The sequence below is a fragment of the Serinus canaria genome, chromosome 9 (genome assembly GCF_022539315.1).
Source record: "Serinus canaria isolate serCan28SL12 chromosome 9, serCan2020, whole genome shotgun sequence".
NCBI classification, from domain to species: domain Eukaryota; kingdom Metazoa; phylum Chordata; class Aves; order Passeriformes; family Fringillidae; genus Serinus; species Serinus canaria.
Window position 1 is genome coordinate 16,663,216 of NC_066323.1, and position 13,550 is coordinate 16,676,765.

Genomic DNA, 13,550 nt, shown 5'->3' on the forward strand with positions numbered 1-13,550 from the left:
AAGATGCTGCAATCCCCCAGAGCTGGGGAAGTTAAATGCTTCACTCAGAGACAGGATAACAGCAAAGCTGTCTCAAAAGGCCCTACACCAGAATCTGTCATACACCCTGCACTGCAAGCTCAGTTCCTCCTGCAAGTACTTGTTTTCCATTGAACAGCATTTTCCTTTTTCAGACGTCTCAATGGAAGAAGAAATAAAAAAAACCCCCAAAACATAACAAAAACCCCATAACCCAGAAGAAAGCCCAGGCCTCTGAAAGCTGGATGTCAGATGGAAGCCCTGGGAGCTGCAACACCTAAGGAGGTGCTGCTTGCAGGCAGGACCTCAGCACCTCACAGTGCCCATTTTCTGGCAGCTGAACCTTGCATTTCAGCATGGCTCTTCTCCCCATCCCTGTGCCTGGCACCCCATCATCTGCATGTGGGACTGTTGCCCTTGTTTCTTGAGTTTTTCCAAGCCTTCTGATGTTTACATTTTTGTAAAGAACTTTCTCACACACTTTTTGCAAATAACTTATTGTTTTACATTCCTTTATGGAGGAGGAGAAATTTGGTGGACTGTTGGTTTGTCCAGTGTCATTGGAGAGGTGGCACTGTCACCCTCCAATCCACTGCCACTTTTGGAAATCTGTAAAGGTTAGAGTCAGAAATTAAATATTCTCTTTTTGCCTTGAGAGAGAGCTGCGTGTCCATGTCGTGTTATTTCGTGTCCTGCAGTGACATGGGACCAACCCAGGGGAGCTGCTTTGGGCTGTCCTCTCCAGAGCTGCTACAGAGGGACACAGAGGGACAGGGCTTGTCCTTCCCCAGGGCTCCTGTGCCCCATGCCCAGTGTGCCCAGCCCCACCTGAGCTCCTGCAGAGGGCTCAGCAGCACTGCAGGCAGAACCCCTGTAAAAAGCTTTCCACAGCTCCATTATTCCTGTCTGGGGAACATCCTTTGATGCAAACAGAAATTGAAAGTTTCTCCCTTCACTCCCCCACCTTCCCCTTCCTGTATCCTGGTGCTTGAAGGGAAAAACAGATTTTAGAGATTGCTCCCACAACCAGATCCTACCACAGATAATTCTGCTCGGTAAATTTTGAGCTGTAAGCTCACACATCAGCCAGGAGTTTAATTTCAAGGTAATTTTAAGGGAAAAGCAGATCCAAAAGGAATCTCCCAAGTACCCATTTCACCAGACTGTTTGTCTAACTCTGTCCTTGCTGAGGGCAGTGTGCAGAACAGGCTTGGAGCAAGGTGAGGGCAGTGATAGCTAGCACTGAGCAGGGAATTATGAAGTGCAGATGCAAAGTTTGGCTAAGACTTTCAATGCTAAAAGGCCACAGTTGGAATTTGGTTTTTGGAATTATCCAGGTTGTGAGCTCTTTGAAATGTAACCATTTTTGCACATTTTAACACTGCATATGTAGATGAAGTATTATTTTCCCATATTCTCTCTCAGGCAGAAACAAATTAGGCAGACTAATAACAGGCCCATTTTACAGATAATGCCTTTGGGGAAAAATAATACCCTATAACTAATTTACTAAGGGGGATAAGTGATACTCATCTCTTTTACTAGCTAGCATGATATTTAAAGATGCTGCAGAAAGCTAATTACCTTATTTCTGTGAAGCAGATATAAGACTAAAACCTGTTTAATAGTTAAGCCTGTTGCTATAACAACCACACTTCAAGGACATGGATACACAAAACCCTCTACAACATCTGCATTAGCAAAATGTCTCACTGCAATTGAACTCCACCTAGGAAAAGAACCAATTAAATGTGAAAACTTCTTTGTTCAAAAAGAGAAAAACCCAAAAAATACATTATTTTGTTACTGTCGACAGAATTCCATCTTGAAACACCAACAGCCTCTCCACAGGGGATTTGCTATTTAATTCATCTGGTTTTGGATTCCTTCCCAAATGTCTCCCCTCCAAGGACAAGAAGTGAACTTCAGTATTCCCACCTCAGTCAAGCAGGCATTTAAGCATCTGGCAGTTTCCATTAAGTGGTGGAATATTGCTTTGGCTTTGTATTGCACCTTGCTCAGAGATAAAACTTCTTCCAGCCCTTGCTCATGAAATAAAGAAAAGAGAATGAAGCACAGGAAAAAAATGATTCACTGTAATGTAACATAACAGGCCAGGCAAGGAATCAAGAGATTTGTGTTTGTTTTTTCTGAGTAGTTTGACAGATTAAGTAGTCATTTGGCACAACTTTTTCCCTTTGTTAGATCATTATTTAAGTGGGATAAAAAAAAGACTATAGGAGAAGAGCTTTTATTATTTTTTAAAAAGGAAGATGAGCTGAGTCAAGCTGAGGCTGACAGAGATGTGTTCAGTGATGTTCAAGAGCAGTACGTGGGTTTTGCTGCTCTGAATAAATATGGAAAATTTTTACAGGCTAGGGAAGCTCTCCCTGAGTATAATTATGCACAAAGAACTGCTGCACACAAAACATACTAATAGCCATTGATCAGGAGGCCAAGATTGTTACTTCAGAAAGAAGAGAGAATGCAAATTTTTGTGCAACAATTTAAACTATTCCAAAGCCAGCCAAATGGTGGCATTACAAAGGAGTTTAGCTCAAACTCACACAGGGATTGTTTCCATAGTTTGAAGAGGTTTCAATTCACCCATAAAACATCCTACAGGTAGAAAGACCAAAAGTGATTGGAATCGAGTTTGGGAAATAATTATTTCCAGCATAAAAAGTATTCATCATCATGCAAGTTGCAAATACATAATAATGCTGCATGGGGAGTAGATAATCAAATTAATGCTTGCAAAGGGATGACTACAGCTTCCTCCTGGTTAAATCTGTGCTTTGCAATACCAGCCATGAAACACAGCAGTGGGAGACAAGAGGCAGTAGCAGCACTTTTATGCCTCTGATGTACAAATTTCTTGACATTTCTCTAGCCTGTTTCTCTGATCAGAGCATCTCAAGCAATATAACTCCAACCAAATACACAAATTAATCTGATTATGCTCCATTCCACCCCTTTTTCAGTTGCCTGGGTTTACATAACTACATATTTGAGGAATTATCAAAGGCAACATGAAATTCAGCACAAGTACCACAAAGCTTTCCAGAACCGTGACTTTGTTAATAAGAAACCACAAAATACAGGTTTCTCTACAAACACCTTTTAGCTTTCTCTTGCAAATAGCAGCTGTGGCTTTGAAAGAACATTGTTTTCATTTGAATGCACACATGTTAGAGAAGCAATAAAAGCACTGGAAACAGAAGTCAACAAATGTGTTACAGTGTTCAAGGTTTCTGGTTTCAACTTAAATTGCATACTAGAAAGGCAGCCTGACAAAATCAGATCACAGAAATAAAAATCACACTTTCCTTTTCCCTTTTAAATGTAAACACAAACTCTGACATTTATTAGAGCAAAACTCTTTATAGTAGAAGGCAACATCACATCACTGATGATGGTATAACACTAGTTGCAAGCCTCCTGTTTGAACAAAACCAGCTGCATCTTTAAGATGTGCTTTTCAGCTGGTTGAATTTGCCATCACCTTCTTTTATGTGTTTTTTGAATTCACTCTTAACAACTGAGCACTTTTAAGAGTTTGCTTATCAATTAGCAAACATACTTGAGTCTCCCATTCAGAGGTGTAATGACAGAGCTGGAAAGGTTAATGTATCATAAAACATTTTACAGCAGCTGTTGGAGCCAAAGACTGAAACCCAACCAGCTCATGCAGAAGGGGCTCTTCCCATTGTTTTTAAGAGCTGGGATTTCACCCACTGAGCTGATGTCTTCAATCATAAGGTGAAAGCAGAAGACTCTGCTGTGATACTGACTGCCATAAATAGAAGCCCAAAACTAACAGCTCTTTGCTCAAGAATGTGTTAGGTGAGCTTAAGATCAGAAAAACTAAGTGTAGGTTATTAATTTGCAAATGAGATCCAATAAAAGCAAATAATGCTCATGGAAAATGTTTGATTCCTATCATCTCAAGATCATGAGCCCCCAAACTACACATGGAAAGCAAGTTACAAAATAGTTTCTAATTGCAGGAAAAGGCTGACAAGAAGAGTGGAACCAGCCTCCTCACCTCATTGACATACATTTGTGCCACACTCATCTCCTATCCAAGCAGTCATGATCTTCTACACCTCACTATTTTCTTTTTAGGTGTGAGAAGAGGTAATCTTTTATTTAAGCCAAGTGGTATAACTGAAAAGAATACACGTTATCAGGCAGATCATCTCTTCTTCAACTGTTTTGCAGCTGTAAACATCTGGAGGCCACTGAAGAGCTGCCTTCTCTACAAAAGAACCAAGCTGCTGGCACTGCAGTTTGTGCACAAGGGGGCTGTGGGTGAGGAATGCACCAGAGCAGCCTTGGAGGCCCTGCCAGACCCTGCACCAGCAGAGGCAGGCTCCCAGCTGGAGGACAAGCTCTGAAGCTTCCTCGGGGCTCTTGTGATGTGCCAGACACATTATTCTGTTTTCCTTTCATTGCAGAGAGCTATATTGTTTCCCCTGGTACTCACTTTGGAATTGTTAATCTCCTCTAGCCCCCAGCACAGTTTTCAAATTACAAACAATGATAAGAACAATGTGCATGAAGGAACTGATGTTAAACATTGTCATCTGTCTCCACTAAAACCTCTCGGTTATTCAGCACAACAGCTGGCAAGAAAACAGATTGCTTCCTTCATACAATTCAGCAAATTTGATCTATTATCAATTATTTATGCCCACTTTTGGTTAGAGATGTAAGAGACAGCCCATTTCTCATTTTCCAAACTGAGGCTCTCAGGGCTGGATTCAATTACAGCTCAATTACGAGATAAGGTTTGGGATAAACGTTGCCACCCTCTGAGAGCCTTCACCGACTTTAGTGAGGCTGAAATTCTCTTCTTTGTGACACAGGAGCAGGGCCTGTTCAGCTTCAGCTGAGCAATGTCATGGTGAGGGCTCCCTTGGGGCCACCACTGTGTAGAACAGCTGTCACACCCACACAGGATCACAAGTGATCCTTTGGTTCTGCCTGCACTGTCAGCAGCACTAGTGAGCACTACAGGCTTCTCCTGAAGAGGGAAAATGCTCCAGAAAGAGCTGTTTCACAGGAGCATGTGAGATGGTCAGCAATTTGTGCTCCCTCAATAAAAATGTCAAGGCCTTGGCTGAAAGATAAGTGCACATCTGAAATGTGCATTGTAAATTGTCACATTCCTGTTTCTAGTGCAATGGCTGGGGAGAGCTTAGCTCAGGCACATCCTGCTCTCCTTCCTGGGCATCTTTTCCCAAGGTGCTCCTGAAGGTAGAAGCCTGCCTCAAGAATGTGAAAGAGCCCAAGCACAACATGAAAGTAGGTTCCAGGAGGGTGAGGAGAACATGAAGGTATGGATTAGGGCTCTTTATTAGGGCTTTTATTGCCCTAGAGCAGACAGCTGCAACATTTTGTATGGAAAACAAACATTCTGGGGAAAAAGTCCCCACGAACCACCAACAGATTAAATCCAGAATAAATGCAGAGTTTATGCCACCCAAAAAAGAGATGAGCGATGCACTGAGAGGTGTCTGTGCGGGATGACTGGTCCAGAGCCGCCGGCGCACCCGCCCCAAGGTCCCCGCTGCAGCCACTAGAGGTCAACACGATCCCACGCTTGGGACACCTCGGGCCAGCCGGACACAGCCCTGCTCGGCCGGGCAGGGCACACACCGGGGCATGGGAGAGATCCTGCTGAGCCTCCGCGTGGAAAGATGTAGGCATCTCCACAGGGACACGTGTGCTCCTGCAGCTGGACCTGTGCACTGCCCTCCTGGGGCACGGGAATGGACCTACATGGAATGGGGGCACATGGCATGGACATACATGGGATGGAGGCACGGGGGATGGGGGCACAGGAGATGGACATACAGGGGGGGGGGGTTCAGGGAATGGAGGTACAGGGAATGGGGGTACAGGGAATGGGGGCACACATGTGAGAGGGAACAGGGAAGCAGTGCCTGGTGCTCGGCAGGGCTAACAATGCTCTTCTGAGCTGTGGAGGATGATCTGCTGAAACCCTGAGCTACAATCTCAGAAAGCACAGATCTCCTTTTATGTCACAGCACATGGCATAGTTGAGAGGGCCACGATACACAGAGTGTCACCACACCATTTCAGAATGCTCCAACCCATACAGGGTAACACCTCACCACTTCAGCAGGCTGCAAGCCTCTGCCCTCCTTGTTCTTTGTCCCAGCCTTTTATCCCCTCCTGTTGCTGCACTGCCCCTGTGTGCCCTCTGCTCCCTTTGGTGGTTGGTCAGTGCCCCTGGGCACTCCATGGCTCATTGCTGTCAGTGCTGCTCACCTGCTGTCACAGCTGTGCCCATTGGGGATGGGGCTGGGCCAGCCCCACTCCACAAACTGCGTGCCTACACTTTTGCACAGAACAGTGCCAAATACACCTCTCACATATTCATGTCCTCCAGGATTTCCAGAGACAATGACCAGTACTTATTTCAGTTCATGCAGGTAATTCATCTGTCCAGGATCTTGTATAACTATGCAGCATTTTGGATTCTGAGAAATCAATGGGTATAAAAGTCATATACATTCAATGGAAAACAGCTCTCCAACCATTCAATAACTTCCATATTACCTTTTTTTCCCCTGCAATGCAAAACACAATTGATTATTGTTATGAAATTGTCTTTCATTTTCCCAATTGTACTGCTGGCAACTTGATAATTTCTTCCCTAATTCCATGTTTGCTTTTCACAATGTCTCACTAAAGTTCCTTTTTTTACCAGTGTGTTTTTCCAACACAAAAACATTGGTAACATTTTCCTTTCTGTCAAACCATATTTACCTGTATTCTCCCATCCCAGTTAATTGTCACATTCTTATATAATCCTTGGAAATGTTCAGACTCATTTTACCTTCCTCAATTTGCTGGCTCTGTCAGAGCCAGAGGAATGCCCTCAGCCTATCACAGGTGACAGAACCAAACATTTGGTATGTTTTAGCAAAAGACAAATATTACAAAGTTTACCCATACATTTATATTCTATCCACCTCCAGAAATTAACAATTCTTCTACAGGTTTTTCTCAAAGAAGCTGGTTTTGTAGTTCAGGCAACAGCAGATTCAAGTTACTGCTGGCTTCTGGAAGATTTAATATTAAAGGAAAAATAATTATATAAGTCTTTTTCTCCTTATTGACATGCCAGTATTGTAGAAGAACTCCCATCTGGTTTGTGGCTTATTGTAGAATGTAGGTTGGGACCTATGGTTATACTAATAGATTTTCAAGGTCTTTTTATTACATTATTCTTACTTCCTGGGGTAATTACATATGTCCATTAAACCTTGCAAAGTGCCTTATATCTTTAGTAACTTACAACTCACAATGTCTCCAAAAATCAGAATCCACATACAATTTTCAAGCCTGGAAATGTAAGCCAGTTAATTATTGTGAGTGTCCTAGGGAGCCTTGGTATTCTGTACCTATTTGCAATTATAAATATTATTTTTTTTTCCTTATTTTGCAAGGCCCTTGGAGCAGCAGGATGGTGGGCATCTCAGCAGGAGCAGTGTTGGGCTCCCTGGTGCATCACTTCACTCCTTGGAACTTTCAGAAAGCAGGATCCAGAAAGGAATCCTGGGCTGCCCACTTGGGGGAGGGGGTCTAGGGAATTGTGGAGGGGGCAAATCCCTAGGAATGTGTTCCTACCCACCCAGTATCCTCCTGTTGTGCTGTCCATCCTGTGCTGGGCACAGCAGCTCTGCGAAAGAGTGAAAATAATGAATGCAATTGTAGCAAGGAGAGTCACAGGAGGTGGAACTCGGAAGATGTTTTTCCAGATGAGTCCAGATGTGTACTTCAGGCATGGATTTAGCTACTATGAAGAGTTGGAAAAGTCCTCTCAGCACTCGTGAGTCATTCTCAGCTAATGAGAGCACATTGTGGCCGGGCTATCAAATGACCATGGGGGGCTATCAAATGACCATGCCTTATCTGCTCAGCCCTGCCGCGGTGACTGCGGGGCTGAAGCTGATCCGCAGCCTCGGGGCCGCCTGGCTGCACCTGGGGATTGGGTTTCACTTTGCTCTTTTGCACTTTTGTGGGCACTGATTTGTTCGGTAACCAAAAGACCTCAGGGAAGACAGTGCCGAAAGCACTGCTGAGCTCCTGTAAGGTTAAATTCATTCTTCTGCCAGTAAGATTTTAGTACTCTACAAAAAGTAAACAGGGGCCTCACAAACTTCTCCAGGTTTCTCCCTGCTCTAGGTTTTCAGCCATTAGGTCCTCCAGGGAGGAAAAAACAGAACACATTTAATCATATTTGGAAAAAAAGTGAAAAGAACCACCAAAACTCCTCAATGGCAAAGTTCTTTCTTTCTCTCTCTCTCTTTTTTTTTTTTTTTTCATTCTCCTGTGGGTCATTTCTCTCTCCAGACAGCTACTGAAGACTCGAGAAAGACATTTCAGAAAGCCATGGCTGTGAAAGACAGCAGTCAGTGTATCAGAACCCTAACACAGGCTTGGAAAGCTGCAGCATTCAAGAATGGGATGAAGAGCTTCTGCAAAGATCCTCTAGAGCAGACGAAATTCCCTCTGACGCCACAAAGACTGCTGCTTAGAAAAAGGCTGATGTCTCACTCACTGGAAGGGAAAGCACATCCACCAGCAAATTTCATCCCCTCAGAAATATAACTTTAGCCATAATACTTGGAAATACTGATTAGATGTGTGGCTTTTGTTTGTGTGTAATTTTAGCAAATCTTCACCTTTTATATCTTCACATAAAACAGGTCTTATACAGAACTTTTCAGGTTCACATGTAAACTTGGAGCAGGATGGACACTCTCCAACTCAATAAACATTTTCCAACACTTCTGTATTCACATAACATAAAATAAATCAACATGCAGAATCTAAATGCAACTATCCTGACCTGTAGATGTGGGCAGACAAAATCAGCCAGCACAATGATTTGCTCGAGAAAGCCAAAGAAATGAGTATGGGGTGTATTCTAACATGTCAAATATTACACAGGGAAAGCTCATCCTCTCTTCTAATACAACTTCTGTTGTAACCAAGCAACACTTGATAGCTCATTATCAAGTCCTAAAAACATCTTGAAGAGACTACCTTCCAATTTTAATTCATCTACAGAGAAACAAGTGACCCTAGACATTGGAGGTTGATTTGTGCTAGCATGTAGCACTTGTTATCTTTGTGAAGTGCAGGATTTAGATGTCTTGCATTCCATCACCACCACACCCTCCAGGATCCAAGGCTCTGTCCTGGATCAGCCTTTCTGCTCAGACTGTGCTTGCAGTTTCATGGGCAGCAGTGTTTGGTCCCTGCTGAGACAGAAGTCTGTCCCTCTCCTCTGCATTTCTCCTTTCTCCTGCAGAGCTCACAGCTGCACAGCCAGCCTCTTGCTGAGATCTGCCAGGTGCCAGCTCCAGCAGCCAACAGAATTTCTCACAGCATGAAACCAGTCAGGCTTTCAGGTCACTCATTAAATCAGTTCTGTGTGGGTCCAGTGAGCACCAAAGGAGCCTGAGGCAAAGCAGTGAGAGACATGGAGAGGAGATGGGGAGAGGGTGACAGACACAAACACCTTCACCACAGGGTCTTCAGTGACCTGTGGAGCCACATCTTTCATCTCTTCTCTGCTCTTCTGCCCTGCTGACCCCCCTGGCAGTACCAGTACCTCCCTGCCAGCCTAAGGAGAAACAACACACACAGAGGAAACTCTTTCTCCTGGGTGGGAAAAGGGCCAGGAAAGACACAGGACTGGAAGCTGAAGTATATTTGAAAGCTAGTTACAGCTTTATTATAATATTCTTAAATTCTTCACCTATTAGTTTAGATTTAGGCCCAAGGTTTAGGCTTTAAGGGCAGGAAGAAAGCAGGAAATGTCTTCATGCTGTTTCAGTCAATATGTATCTGCCTGTGAGTTCATTTGGCTGTGTGAAAGGCTAACAGACTTTCACTGAAAGTAAAATTAAAACTTCTCACAGCCCCTCTCTCTCTTATTTATAAGCCCCTTTTATATAATACATTAAAACACCTGCACTGTGTCCATTTTCTTTTGTGATCCTATGTGCCTTTATAATGTGTAAGTGATTTTAGGAATCAGTTGCTTCAAGTCCTTGTTGTAAGCCAAGACAAGCCTGCAGAGCTGCAGTCTCTCCCAGCTGGCAGGAAGGTTTGCATTCCACATGCAACCAATGGATCAGGCAGCTTGCAGGCCACTTGCTTACAAAAACAGCATTAAAATCTCCCAATCCTGTATTTCTGTAGATACACTTAGATAGAGATACTTTGACCCTAGAAATTGCTGTCTGATCAGCTCTGGACATGCAGGTAAAAACACTGGGCTAAGATGTTTAATGCTTCATGTGCATTAAACACATATGATGGATATAGCTTTAGTAAGAACATCCCTGGATAATGAAGCTAACTAAAACATTCACATTAAAAAATAACAAAGGGAAGCTATTCTTGGAGCCATTTGGGCCACCAGGTTCTCCCTAAATAGTGCAGAAATACCAGCTTTGAATAATTAATACCTGGAGTAGTTGATTCTCACTGAGGAAAAGGAAGCAGCTTAGCTGGTCCTCCAGGATTCATTCCCACTGGAGGTGAGAGTCAACTTTTGTAGTGCCTTTCACCAGGATTCCTCAGCCTTGCACACAGCAGCAGCAACAACACACCGATCACCTTGGAGGTCAGGCTGAGAACTAGAATTCAACTTCATGTTTCAAACCTGTATCTCCATTCAGGACCCTCTTCCTCACAAAATTCGAGCAGGGATTTCAAAATCTGAGGAGCAATTTCCAGCTAAGCCTCAAACTACAAAGGCATCAGAGTAAAGGCACAGCAGAGCTCTGAAGTCAAATGCTGGGTTCAGATGCACAATTCATTCCCACAGGGAAAACAAACTGTGGTAAAACTTTAGCACTCTGCAGCTACACAGCAAAGTTTGAGGACCTGAAGCAAATGATTCCTAAAATCACTTACACATTAGAGACACATAGGATGGCCAAAAAAAAAAAATTGACACAGTGCAGGTTTTAATGTACCATATAAAAGGGGCTTATAAAAAGGAGGGAGAAGGACTCTTCATATGGGCAGAATGTGACAGGACAAGAGGCAGGGGTTTTAAAGTGACAGAGGACAGGTTTAGATAGAGGTAAGGAAAATATTCTTTACTGTGAGGGTGGTGAGGCACTGGAACAGGCTGCCCAGAGTTTTTGATGCCTTATCCCTGGAAGTGTTCTAAGACAGGTCAAATGGGGCTCTGAGCTAGGGAATGGCATCCCTGAATATGGCAGGGAGTGTGGAAGTAGGTGATTTTTAAGTCCTCTGTCTGTGCTTCTGCAGTTCTATAAAGATGAGATTTATGTCCAATCTAGGCAAAAGGGGGTAAGTTTAGTGGATGCTTCCACCTGAAGAAAGGGAGATTCCCTTAAGGTACCTCAAGGGTATCTCAGAAAAATTAGCAGTTCTTGCAAGCAAAGCAGATCTGTGTGAGCCCTGTCAGCCCCCTCCTCATGTCATCACTGCTCCAGCACGTTCAGACCAAGCAGAATCCTGTTCCACAGCATTTCACATAGTTGTTGATGTGCAGCTACTTATGGGCTTTGCAGGAGCTGAGATTCCTCATGAGCCAGGAAATCCTGAGAGAGTACAAGTCTTCTATCCCAGCAGGATGAAAAGAGAAAACCTATTCAGGTTGAGGAATAAAGTATGTAGATTGAGAGGTTTTATGTATTCCATATCTCTTCAGGGAGACAAAAGCTGCTCCAGTCCTCAAGGCTTTGTATTTAAAGCAATCTCATGCAGCTTTGGGTGCAGGTCAGGACACGAACTCCAGCTCAGCTATGTCTATTCAGCTCAAGGGATAGTTCAAATAGCAGGACACACGTCCTGGAAAGAACAGGGCAGGAACCAGGAAAATAACTTCACCAAACTAAAGCCTTCAGGCAAAACAAATGACATTTGTCCTTTGGAACCCAAACAAATAAATCTCGCTCCACATTAGTGACATATAACAAATAAACTGAAGAATACTAAGGACCCTCTGTAATTTTTTTGTATTCTTTTTTGCAGAATTTTATTTCCGGCAGATCTGAACAAGGAAAATAGTGGTTAGGAACTGAGGGCTGATCACAGAATGAAAGACTTTCCTCTTCTGCTCCTTTTGAAACTAATTTAGGTCTCTTTAATACAGCTGAGACTTACTGGAGCTGTAACTAAGAGCAAGTGTAAGAAATGACTCATATCAAAATTCCCACACTGATTGACTGTGAGCAGTCCACTTACTCAACCAACTTAACACATTCTTATTTTTAACAGGGCCAACAGGGACAAGTGCTGGACTCTGTTAGGATTTGCCATGTATATGTTGATAAAACCCCTCCAGCTAAGTCTCAGATTTGGAGTGCCTTGGTTGCTGCCAGTAGTGCTGTCAGCCCAAGCTTGCCTGGCCCCCAGCTTAGACAGCAGCCATGAACAGGACCCTGGAGCCATCAGGGGTGGCAGCAGGCAGCCAGGGAGCAGGGCTTTGCTTGCTCTTGTTACACCACATCAAGCTCCTCTCAATCTGCATGGGAAACCACAAAGCCTCCAGACTCATGGATAGAACAGAGACATCTGTCTCACTGTCTCTCACCACAACCTGCCCCAAAAGCACTGCCCTGCCAGCTGGGGTCGGTGACAAGGACATGTGTAAGGCTGGTGACAAGGACACCATTGCCCACTGAGTGGGGCTGAGAGGGGAGCACAGCACAGCTCAGTAACACCACTTCTCCTGGTCTGAGCATTCAAGGGGCAAGGCCAGAGGAGACCCCACAGCCTAACCCCTGGCTGACTCCCTGGAACAGCCCCCCTGAGCCCCAGAGGAAGTACAAGGGCTGTGGCACTCTCAGTGTGCTCCCAGAGCAAGCTCATCAGAGGTACTGACACACCCTGTATTAGCCAGAACACACATGTGTCACTTGCCACCCCAATGGTTTTAAACCCTCACAGTCTCAAGACAACATGACAAATCTGCACTTCTGAGCCCTTCTTTAAAGGCTTCAAACCATGGCACAGGGAAAATGGTGAAAGGATGGTCACACCACACAGGATGGATGTACCTGCCCATGATGCAGTCAGACTAAATTAGGCTACTGCCCTTTGTTGGTGCTCGACAAGAAACAAAGAAAATTGTTCAGGCAGTCCCAATAGGAATTCAATTAGTTATTAATAGGGACTTGTTATAGCTGACATCTGCTGCATTAGAGGAAATCCCAATGGTTTAGTGTGTGGGTGAGATACTCACTGCTGGTTAAATGAGTCAGCTTGGCCAATAAACTTTGGCAACTTTTCTTAGTTGGCCATAAGAAGGGGGAAAATTAAGAGTCAGATACCAGGGAAAAAAATCAGGCTATTTGAACTACTGACCTTATGACAAAAGGTCTAGACTTTTATTTTCTGCAATGCTTAAAGTTTACCAAACCAATAAATGTAATCTGGAAAGAAAAACTGACCATCCTTGACTGTTTCTGGAAGAGTTCTAAGTGAAGGTCTCCTTTTCC